Source organism: Cynara cardunculus (genome assembly GCF_001531365.2).
Source record: "Cynara cardunculus var. scolymus isolate 2C chromosome LG 3, CcrdV1, whole genome shotgun sequence".
NCBI classification, from domain to species: domain Eukaryota; kingdom Viridiplantae; phylum Streptophyta; class Magnoliopsida; order Asterales; family Asteraceae; genus Cynara; species Cynara cardunculus.
The window spans coordinates 30520039-30532799 of NC_037530.1; positions in this window are offsets into that span (position 1 = coordinate 30520039).

Sequence of the window (12761 nt, forward strand, 5' to 3'; positions counted from 1 at the left end):
GTTGTTGATTAATTTTATATTTTTGTAAAAATCAGTTCATGAAAACAATAGAGTCTTGACTGCCCAGTCTCTATAGATACGATCTTGGTTCTTACCAAACTATTTGACGATCATAGTGATCAGTGTACACTTGTGCTATCCATTGTGGGCTGTTCTAACACACTACAATTACACTAATGAATTTGATCATTAAGTTATACTATAATACAATAACTAAAACATAAAAAAAAACTATATTAAGTTGTATTATTATACATGTCTTAAATCATATGTCATTTTTATCGTAGACATTTATTTTAAGACAGAAGAAGTATAAAAACATGGCTTAAATAAATGAAAATAATATATTATTATTTTACTTTTAAAAATTAATATTTGAAATGTATATTTAACATCAACTTAGATGTAGAAAGAAGGGAAATTTCCCCAAGGTTGAGAAAAGGGTGATGTTATCAAGACATGTGGGTGGGGTATATTTGAAAATACCTTTACCTTTTCATTTGCTTTTTGAAAAATTAAAAGTACAGGGGGCTGAATGTAACATGTCTTCATTTTATTTTATTTTATTTTATTTTTGGGAAAGTTTTATTATCCTCCATGTGACCTTTTGGTAGTGGGCATATTGGAACTCTCGCCCTTTTTTTAATAAATCATGTTAATTTTCAATCTTTAGTGGTGTTTGAATTGCTATTTAAAATTACTTATATTTTGTTTATAAAAACACTGATCAATTTATTATAAGTTAAAAGGGTTTAATTTTTTTAAAAACTTCTTATTACCGGTTTGACATCGATATAAGCTGTTTATATAAACACTCAAAAGTGATTATTACCGGTGTCGCACCGAAATAAATCAATAAATTATTTTTATAAACAATCCCAAACACCCCCTTACTCTCATTCTATATGAAATATTACAAGATTACTTTTTGTACTTGGAACATTTGTTCACATATAACTTTAAATGAAAAAAATAAAGAATTTTAAATTTTTTCGTTTCGGTCTTAATAAATTCTTCAAAACTTTCTCAGAAAAAAGATAGAAAAAGAAAATTATTTAAATTTAAAAAACCTCTAAAATTAAATATTATCCATTAATTATTTCTTTCCACATAAAAAACTCCAAATCTTCAAAAAAAAATCCCTTCCTCTTTGTGTTTTTTAGTCGGTTGCAAGACTAATCCAGTTTATTTGATCTTTTTGATTTAATCACTCAGTCATTTATTCATGGAATCATAGTAGTCGTCGTTAGTCGGATTTCCTTTTCTTTTTTTAATATTAATATTGTATAAAATCTGACGACTAGTTTATGGATTGATTTAAATGTATCAAAAAAAATAACAGAATGCAAGTTTTTAAAAAACTTTGACTCTTGATAGGGATGGAACAAGGCAGATAACGTATCCCTCTCGTCACTGGCCAATCCCTGATGAACTTGGGAGGAAGAAATCTTTCGTGGGTTCAACCGTGTAGGGAACTTGTTTGGTACCCTCTTAATAAAAATGAAAATCAAAGAATTTTAGTATTAAAATGAATCGTCAATAAATTAATTATCAATATTGAAAATCAAATATATTTATTATATAATAAAGAATATAAATGTATGCACACATATATAAATATATTTAACAAATAAAAAATATTAATTGTTGTCAGATTAGGGGCAGGTAGTGTCATTCTTGACTCAGTCTCATTCCCTCTTTGGTTATGAAAATAAACCACATCCTCATTCTATTACCTGCCAAAGCGGGGATTCTTTGTGATAACCTCTAAAACTCAAAAGTTTTTTTATTTTAAAAAAGAATACAAAATTCGTTAAACTAATTTGATGTGATTAATTAGAGATTGGTTGGAGTGGTTTGTCTTGACGAACAGGAGTTTCGATTATTTGACATCATCTCTTGTGTGTATTACCCAACTTGGATAATCGCCAAGTTTAGGGTGGTTAATCTCATATGAAGTATTAATACACATATTTGGGATTTAATGGTACCATACGGGTACAGGAATAGTTTCTCTTGACATAAATTGTTTTTAGTTGAGGAGCATCATCTGTTTAAAGCTTTTTTTTTAACATTGAAAATTTAGTGACTCGGTTGTTCCAAGAGGAAATCTCGGCAATGTTAGTGAACCGAAATGTTTGAAAACCTTTTTGTCTCGTAAATCAACATGGCAATGAATGTGTTTATAGTAAATCGTGCGGTTTGGATGCTAAACCATGGGGTTAAAGACATGCAGGATTGTATGTGAGAGTCATTGTGGATCGTTCGTTTTATGAAAGATCTAATTAGTCGCATAATGAGATAAAAAAATCATCTTGACGATTGCATTAGTAAGAGGCACGTGGGAAATTTGATGTTGGTAAATTTATCGACAATATTTATGAGATTATATAGATACTCGAAAAAGGTTTAATATGATGAAAGAGATTGATTTCATTTGGGGTAGACTTTAAGTGAGTAAATTCCTCGTAGATGATATTACATTTCATGTAAAAATATATAAGATTTGAGTATGAGGATTTCTTTACCACCTGACATGACGATGGGTATTTTGTGTTGGAAAATTATAGCGGTATTTCTTGGACTAAATTTTCAAGGATTGACATTGTTGATGAAAGTGTATCCTTGAAATAAATTATTTGGTTTGAGATTTACAGGAAGCTTACTCTCAATTTCTTTGTATCGTTTATTGTTGTGGGTCGGATCGACTTGTGAGCCTACCAATCGGGATGGTCACCGAGTTGAATGGTATTACTAAACTTTTCTATGTGTAAATTTTTCTGTGTGTAAGTGTTTCTCGGAGAAGGAAAGTATGATGCCAATCTACAGAAATTCGGATTGACGAGATTTAACCATTGTGATGAAGAACTAAGATTATAGTGGGAAATTGAGGAAAATATGAAAGAGAAAGTGTCCTCAATGGTTGTTTATTGCTAGATTTCGAGAACGAAGTCTTTTATAAGGTCGGAAGGATTGTAACACCCGTGTTTTTGGAAAATTTAATTTTCATGGTTTTCACATGTTCTCTGATGAATCAATTGATGTGTTACAAAGTTTGGGTGCATTTTGTCATTTAAAGTAAAGTTGGGTGATGAAAGTATAATAAGTCAAAGTTGCTTAGATATTTGGGTATAAACCCCCCAAACTTCCTACACTTCATCCTCTAGGCCATTTCAAGAGTTTAATGGAGGAGAACTCTATCTTCTTGTAAGAATAAATTGTGTTAAGATTCAAGTAAAAAAGTTGGTGTTGGTTGATTGAATGACTTGCTTGAAGATTGGAACTCAAAGTCACCAGTGAAGCTTCCATTTTAGCTCAAGCAAGGTAAACTTCCAGAACTTAGAGTATCTTCAACAACTTCTTTATAATAGAGAAAATTAACTTTTTATTCTGTAAAATGCTCTAACAACTTCTTTATAATAGAGAAAATTAACTCTTTATTTTGTAAAATGCTCCAACAACTTCTTTATAATAAAGAAAATCAACTCTGTATCTCTAAAATGGTCCAACGGTTTCTCTATCTCATTTTATAAAATAGAGAATCATAGAGAAAACTAAAAATCCAAATATATTCTCAATCTTAAAGTGTTCTCTTTGATATTTATCAAATGCATACTTTTGTGTTATGTTACACCCAATGGAATTGGATCTCCCCAAAGGTGTTCTTTTGATATTATGTTTTCATTCATGCTTCAGATACTTGAGTTTTATCCATGTTTTCTGATATTTAAATATCAAGATTTATTCATGTATTACGTGAGTATTGGGTTTTGGTTTCAAATGAAAATGGGTGTTTAGGTTATTGAGTTTTCATCAGGAAAATGATCGTTTTTGAAAAGATGTTACTTTTATGGTAAAGATGTCTCATTTTGGAAAAAGGTGATTTAAATAAGCAGTCTTCAGTTTTACCATTTTATATGATGAAAATTGTTCGAATTCACTAGGTGTTAAGCCTAATACTATTTTCTATCCGCATCTGCATCAAATCCTTGTTGGGGAATGGTACGAGAAACATTGTGAAGATGTTGAATGCTAGTTAGAAATACGAAAATGATTTACCTATTTGGGGACGTCTTTCGTGTTTTGGAGATAACGATTGTTAGTGGGAATTAGTAACACTCGTTCTTAACCTAAACTTTATATAAGGTTTGGTCCATCATTTATTGATGACATGTTTTTTGTCATTATAGGTAATCAAGTATTGATCTACAGAAAAGAAATTATCCTTTAATTGATGTGTTGTAAAGAATTTAAATTAATCATTCTTTCCTAGATTTTGGGGTGTTATAGTTGAAGAGTCGAGAGGCGATGAAGCAGAGACCTCCTGAAAACATTTACTTTTCTTGGCATAAATTGTTCCAAGGTATTGAGAAATTTGCAGCAATCACCGGTAAAGTATTTCCATCAATCAAATATCTGAGAAATTTAACTTGGAAAATTTCGTCTTCTTGAGGAACTATCGAACTGAATCCCTGTCAAAAGTGTTAATAGAAACGTTTTGCAGCAAAGAGACGATTTTCACGAGGTAATCATAGAAAATTATAATTCAAACTCCAATTCCAAACCCCCCCCCCCCCAATTAATCTAATTCTCGTTCTCACTAAGCTAAAGTTACCCGCTCATTTATCTTTCCAAAAGAAGGTATCACTCCCATTCCTAATTTTCCTATCAAAACACAAATGAAATTGATTCCACACTCTCAAGATCCCTCCCAACTTCGATGATAAAAATTAGTATCAAAAATTGGAACCGCGATCAAAGTAAACGCTTCATGTATTCAGAGAGATTTTTCACTAAACTTCCATAAGTTCAGTCTTGATATGAATTATAAGACTATCATTCTTCATTCCAAACGAGTGTTTAACTTCAAAAGTAAGTGTTCAGTTTCTCATTTTTATCCTGATTATTACATAGAGAAAAATCTCCTCTTTATTATTAAAAGTAAAAATGTATTTTAGTTAATTAAAAAGTGTAATGATTACACATTTCTAAAACTATACATAACTTTCAGTATAGACATTTTCTTTTAGGATGAAAGAACCGGTAAATAAAGGTTTTTGTTTGTAATAACCTTAAGTTATTTAGTTTTAGGATTGAATAAAGTTTAGGGGGCATGGTGTCATATATCTTTAGTTGAGGGTTTGATTGGAAAGTAGGCAATATATATTAGCTAGTTACTTAGTTATGTTGAGGTTTATATGTTATTTCTTTGATTGGGAAGTTTTCAAAAAGTAAGGAACGTGTTTATAGAAGTTTTAAGCTAGTGCAACCTGGTTTGGAGCAGGGGAAGAAGAACCCTCCAGAGACCAGCACGACCTTGCCCGCGACCTAAGTCGTGCGGCAAGCCGTGTTACACTCCATGTGTCGTTTTTCAACCTTTTCATTTGTGTTCATTTTTTAAGCAAATATGGTTTACAATTGGTTATTTGGTGAATTTGAGGGAAGGTTAATGTGCGGTTTTGATTTTGGAATGCAGGTCGAAAAACAGGGAAGAAAAGTGAAATAGAAGATTACACGACTTAGCCCGCGACCTTAGTCGCGTGGCAAGTTGCATAGGCCACTGTTTTGTAGGTTTTTTATTTCCTTGTGGCAAGTTGCATAGGCCATTGTGTTGTGTATATTACCTACGAATGTGTATTTTGTTGTGGGCCACTGTCAATACTGATTGTGGTCTCATCGAAGTATGCGTTGTTTTAGTATGGTAATTGTTGTGGTTAGTTTCCTGGGAGAGATGTGGAGCCTGGTGCCACATTTATGAATAACAAATTTAATTTTTCTTACTAACTGGTTTTTATTGGATTGTTGAACTGTCAGAGATTTCCTCACTAGGCCGTATGGTCTAACTCTCATTTTGATTTCAAAAATATGCATTTCAAGACAACTGCGTTTAAATGATAAGGGGAACGGAAAGTTATCAAGTTATTTGTTTGGTTATTATCCATGAAGCCGGTTGAGGATTACAATAAAGTTTGATTTTGATCTTTTGCTGCTATATAAGAATCTTTGACATTAAGATTTTATTAGCAAAAAGTTTGTATACTATTTCTGATGATTGTATATATTTGGTATGATAGGACCCAATATGGTCTGATATATGTAAATTATGTGTTATATGCTATATGGAATTGCAAGTTGTTACAGTTGGTACCAAAGCTTGAGTTTAAGAGATTTAGGTATTCAGTTTGATACATAAACTTAAACTAGATGGTTAAATTGCATGATAAAATGTCCCATTATGTTTAGAACCCATGGGATATTAAATATAATAGGTTGAAAGAACAGGATGTACGATCAGGCCAATGTATTCATGAGTTTACATGTGCATGTGCGTATTCAAATTCCTTATTATATTTGGGTATGTGATTAAATGTGTATTTATTTTGTGTATCATCACATGGCAAGAAATTCTCGTCAAACAGACAGAATTCTGTCAGTTAACCTAGATACCGCAGATCCTCCACTCAAATATAATTCAGAGGGGGGGGGGGTGGTCATCAGTTGGCCGTGGTAGAGGCCGAGGGTGAGGAAGAGGAATCTGTGATGGGACCCAACGTATAAACCCAATATGATTTAGTATATGTAAATTATGTGTAATGTGTTATATGAATTTGTGGATTGTTACATTGTTAAATTCACCCATTTGCATAGTATTAATACTAACATATCCTTTAAATTACTAAAATCTTAGTTAAAAATATATACCTAATTAAAATCCATTTTTTTTACACAATATAAAACTACACTCCAATTTTGTATATTTAATCAATTATAAGTAAAATTATATGAATAATGTAAATTGAATATTAAGTCAGTGATAGAAAAGGGCATAAGACATCAATGCAAAGCAATGGGGTCAAAGTTTTTATAGCATCACTTCAACTACAAGATAAATTACCACTTTTTTTTAGATTTTAATTTATCACTTATTAGTAACAATTAAGCTTCTTACATAAGTATTAATAAATAAATTGATTGATTTGTTGATTTTAATTAATAGGGTTTTTTTTTTCTTTATTAACCTGGATATCAAACCCGCTATTCGAGTCAACTAATCTAAGAGCGACCACCGGCTTTGCAGATAGCCCGGAGTCACCGCATTTGAACATTTGTGGCCACAAGGGAATTTTTATTCCTCTTCTTAGATTTGAACCTGGGACCTCCTTGTACTTTTGACCTTTGGAGTCAAGCTCAAACCATTCAGGCACCACCCTTGTGGTTATTAGTAGGGTTTATTCTTGTCATCTTTATTTCTTGATATTATTTTTAGTAGTATGTATTGATTTAAAACTGAATCGGGGTAAAACTTGAATATAATCGATACTAAGAAAATAAAATGAATAATAATAAACTAAATTAGCTCAGTACTAGTTTCATTTCGATTTTGAACCGGTTTGATGGTAAATCAAACTGTGGATTCGATACATATTTGAGATTAAAAAGTATAACCCTAAACAGTATCAATTCAAGTTTGAAAAATAAGAAATTTGTTCACTTTTGATTTCAAATTGAATTAAACCAAGAACCGAAATATAAAAAATGAAAAATCTTAAACCAATCTACGAGAAAATTGATATTTGAAAAACACATAATCGAGAACCAATGAACATAGTTGGTCTGTATTTGGTTTTGTCGTTCTCTACCGACTTTTGTCTCATTGATGAGTGTATTAAATTACTGGTTTTGATGATGTTTCAAAAATGTTTATATAAAACAAGCGTTGAAATAGCAGAAATTATTTGTTATTTATAAAATTACAAAACGAAAGTCACAATTGATAATATACAAATACTACAATAAACTTGCTATATTATCTATATGTTGGTCCACTGACATTCATGTACTAATATTTAACTGAACACGTGGTCTTAAGCTCCGTAATGTCTTAATGTTCAAGACGAGGTCATTTCCTTAATTTTTAACATAAAATAAATATGAGCACTTGAGTTCCAAAAGCCAAACTTTATCGAAATTGAATTATGAACTCAACATTGAACTCATTTACGTGCATAGATTACTATCATGGATTCGATTTCTTAATTGACTCGATACTTAGAAAGTCGACTAATTACATAAGTTTCTCTTTCTCTCTCTAGACTTCTTTTGTTTCTCTCACTAACTCTTTTAAATCTTTGTTATAATTCAAAATAAATTGTTGTAATTATTGTATTTTTCATTTATCTTGTGACATAAAAATGTCATGATATAATTTGTATTTTAAAACTATGTATTTTAATGATCATCTATTTATATCATAACAATGCTCATATTTTCTCCATCATCGACTTCATAATTTATCATGTCCATTTGACATTCTCGGTAGCTGAATTTACGGTTCATTAATTTAGTTAGAACCAGATGCGGCCGGCCCTGGTCACGTGCGGCCTAAACTGCATCACGTTGTCATTTATTACTAGTTTTGGGTTTAATAATTCGGGAATTGGATAACTGAGCTTTAACTATAAAAACAGACCCAAGGCCTAATAGTGATGAATACTGAATGCACATCGTTGGAAAAAGTTGGAAAGTTGGAAAAGTTTTTGTTTGTATAAAGTTGTCTGTACAAATTAATCTGTTCGTATAAGTTGAAAAAAAAAATTGTTTGGGAGAGTTTTTTCACAGATGTAAGGAGCGTTTTTTTAGTTGGAAGAGACATGTTTGAAAAAAAAAGTTGGATTTCTATATAAAGCTCCCCCTAGAAGCTTACTGGATAGGTCACTTTCTATATCATTAAACCACTACGAAACGCTCATGCATAGTTGAGCGAATAAATTGTTAGTTCCATTAAACTTCTTAAACTGCTAACAGATAGGCCCTTAGTCTTTAGTCGTTAGACTTGTAACTTTTGAGTTTTACGTTTTGCTTACTATGACAGTAATTTGCATGTAATTTATTATTTTAGTTAAAAACTAATTATAGTTTTACTTGTTTTTTAAGTCCCATATATTGAAATAAAGTTTTTATTTTGCTAATTTCAATTTGGAAAAGGGAAAATTGGAAGAAAAAAAAATGAAGCACGATTTTAATCCAGGATTTATTCTTTTATATTTTGTATTCGGGGTTTTGGTTTTTATGTCCCCCCCATCGTATTTTTTTTATTATAATTAATAAAAATCAACATGAGGATGAGATACTTAGCTTGAATAAGTTTTAAACTCTTTAAAAAATGGCATGTTTCATTGTTTCATTGGCTTAGAAATAGGCTTAGAGGTATTTTTTTTTTTTCGTACAGGACATCAAAAATCTTAGGACCGATCCTGACCAGATGCATAAATTGTGATTTGATTTAAAATGATTACATCGTTAAAATCATTTCATGCTCTCATATTTTCATATCCTCTTTTCATTCTCATTTCATATTTGAATAATACATGATTTTCTTACATGTATTAATATATATCGGTAACTTAAATCTTCAAACCATTTAATAGGTATCTCGTATTAGTTAAAGGGTTGTTTGGTAATTGTTGAATGGTTTGGTGCAGAATGATTAAGAGGCTCCCATGATATAATGCAAAATGAAATATAATTGTTTGCTAATTGTGTACAATAAAATTAGGGATCTTAATAGTTAAGAGAGATCCGATAATTCAAATCGAAGCAATTGGATGTCCAATATATAAATGGACCAAACGAGAATTTTAGGAAAAAGATATCAAATCCGTATTGATAGTTAAAAAAGGGGGGAAAGACCTTCGGACCAGGATACGAAATCATTTAGAGGGTTTTAGAACCATTAAGAGGCAGACTTTTTTTTGTCAAACAAGATTCACCTTTTAACGATTCAGATATTGTCTCTTAATGGAATATTTAGAGATAAACAAACAATATTAACAAAACATTTTCTGTATTAAATTTGTAATCGTAATTTAATACTTTATTATTCACATTGCCGTTTCATCATTAAAACGACTAGACCCTTTTGTAGGCCGTTACAACCACTTTGTGTCGAGGTTTTTCAAGGGAGTCCACTCAATCCAAAAAATGACCTATTGAAAAATGAATGCCTTATTCCATGACTTCAAAAGGAAAACGGAAACGTTTTGGTCAAATTTAGATATCTAGTTAGGCATGATTCTTTACTATATTTTGATTAGTTTCGGAATATGACAAGAGATAGTAGAGGGCAGATTCATTAAAACAATAATAAAGATGTGGGAATGGCATTGAATGTGAAGGCCAAATGAATCAAATGCTCATGATCGATTCTTGAACGCCTTATAGTGCAAATTGCATCTATCGGTAGACGCGATACCGCTGGTTCAATGACCTTTTGGTTAAAAGATTATAGTATGCTCCACTAATTACATTAAAAAAAACATGATATGTTTATTAACTGTATCAAAACATAATATGTTTTCTAAAACTGAGCTCTTAAAAATAGATTACTGAAATTAACAATCAAAACAGATATATTTGTTATTTAATACAATTATTTTAAAAATAATATTTAAATTGCTAACTTAAAATATATTGTACTAAAATAGATTTGGTGTACCATCAAAATCTTGGGATTTAGTTGTGACATTTAAACCTTTTTAATTTCATTAAAAATGTATATACTTTGGAAAACGAATTTGATTATGTCTTTATTATACTCATTTATTGAGATATTATTATGTGTATATAATAATATGTCACCTACAAAGATGTGATAAGGAATATATTTATTTCTGAAATAGATATCAACAACATCAAATATGTTAAAAAGCATAAAATTTGCACCTTTTTGGATCTACTTTTTAGATGCTTCGCTACTATAAAATTGGATATCAACGATGGATCAACTATAAAACCATTTTTTTTAATTTCTACTCAGATTTTTATGATGAATGTATGATCTATCGTTATCTGTGACAAAATGAACGTAATTGTTATGGATTAACGATGTAGAAAGAAAACACATTTTTTAAATAAGTAAAAACATGAACTTAAAGATTTGTCGCCAAAGAATTAAAGAAACTATATTTGTCACGAATTACTACGGGTCTAATTATATTCGATATTAGAAAAATCAAAACAACTCTTGATAAAATTCGTAGCTAATCCGAGATAAATATATTTAGATTTGTCATGGTTTTACTACAGATCTAACTAGTGTGAGAACCGTGCATGAATACTTTGGTTAATGATCCAAAGATTGTCTATATATATATATATATATATATATATGTTAGTTGTTAATAGAATCATCGACAAACAGTATTCAAATAAATCGAAAAAGTTAATAAAATCTAATTAGAGAAATATATATATATATATATATATATATACATATATCTATACTACATTAATAACCATTTAAACAAAGTCTTAAGTACAAGCCTTTAAGCACAAGTTACAACCATTTTATGCAATAATTTCAAAAATCTCTTAACTACAACTTATGAAGCATGATGTACAAGTTTTTTATGCATTGACTAAAAACTACAATGGTCAGACCTTGCTTTCTCAACATTTCCTTCTTTTCTCTTCCTTTCCCAGCGTTTCCTTCCATCAACTACTTGTGGTAATTATGAATCCAGCGTTTGTGATTATATATACAATATCACATGATACCCCACACACACTCAATTTCAAATAGTCATGGCAGATCCTCCAAAACACTTCTTCAAGCTCATCCCTCCACCCTTCAAACATAACCTTGTAAGTCTTCTTCTATGCATCATACACGTGTGGTGATATTGATATCCTTTTGAATTGTAGGAAACTATCCACTTTACGCCATGGCATTAGCAAAGAAAGGACATAGATAGCATTCCTTGGAGAGAACCAAAAAAATGACTACGACTTATAACTATTCATCGGCTTCCTTCATGTACATCGACTTCTTGTTCTTTTAAAAACAGAACGACTGATCCTTGTGCTTCTACCAAAGGTTGAAGACACCACCCACCACCCCTCTATTTCCATCCCTCGAGATGGAAACGAGAAATAATCATGAGCTTGTCATTCAAAGCGAATTGCCCATCATCCAGCCGGTTTCGTGGGTATGTATGTAAACTCGATGTTCGTTTCTCCATCGTATTCTTGGTCTAACCCCAACCTCAATTTGCATAATACCAGAAGAGATGGAAGCAAAACACAGAAGCATTGATGCCGATGCAGGAAGGTCTAAAACAACAAATCCTATTAACCAAAAAAGTAGTCAAAACACCATAGTTGCACTTCCTCATTTTCAAAGGTCTTGCTTATTTTTTACTGTTTCCAATAGGGAGGAATAGGTAGAAGGGTGACTAGAAATGAAGCAAAAATGAGGAAGAGAAGAGAAAGAAAGCAAGTTATCACCTTTTTCTGGCAAATTTTGTACACAAGGGACCAAACACCAAAAAGAACTATTCACGTAGTTGTATTGTATGTAGAGGTCTATTTATTTAGAGGTTAGGGGTGACATACCTCCCTATCTTCCAGCAACTTGGCTTAATAATATCCGACTATTTTAAAGCACTATTCCCGTACTTTAATTATGTGTTTTTGTAAACCACTAAAACCGAAAGTCACTACACTTTAACACAAAGTTTTAGAAAGGTGATTAACTTAAAAATAAACAAAGATTGAAAAAAGCCCCCAACTTAAAAGTCATCTGCATATCATCAGGTCCCATCACGTGTATTATCATATTTAATAAGAGTATTCTTACATTTTCATGAAAGGAATATTTTCTCGTTTAAAGCTACAACTATATATAATGTTTCGGAATTGTGATTCACCCGCGCTGCATCGCGTGGGTACACCACTAGTACATATATATATATATATATATA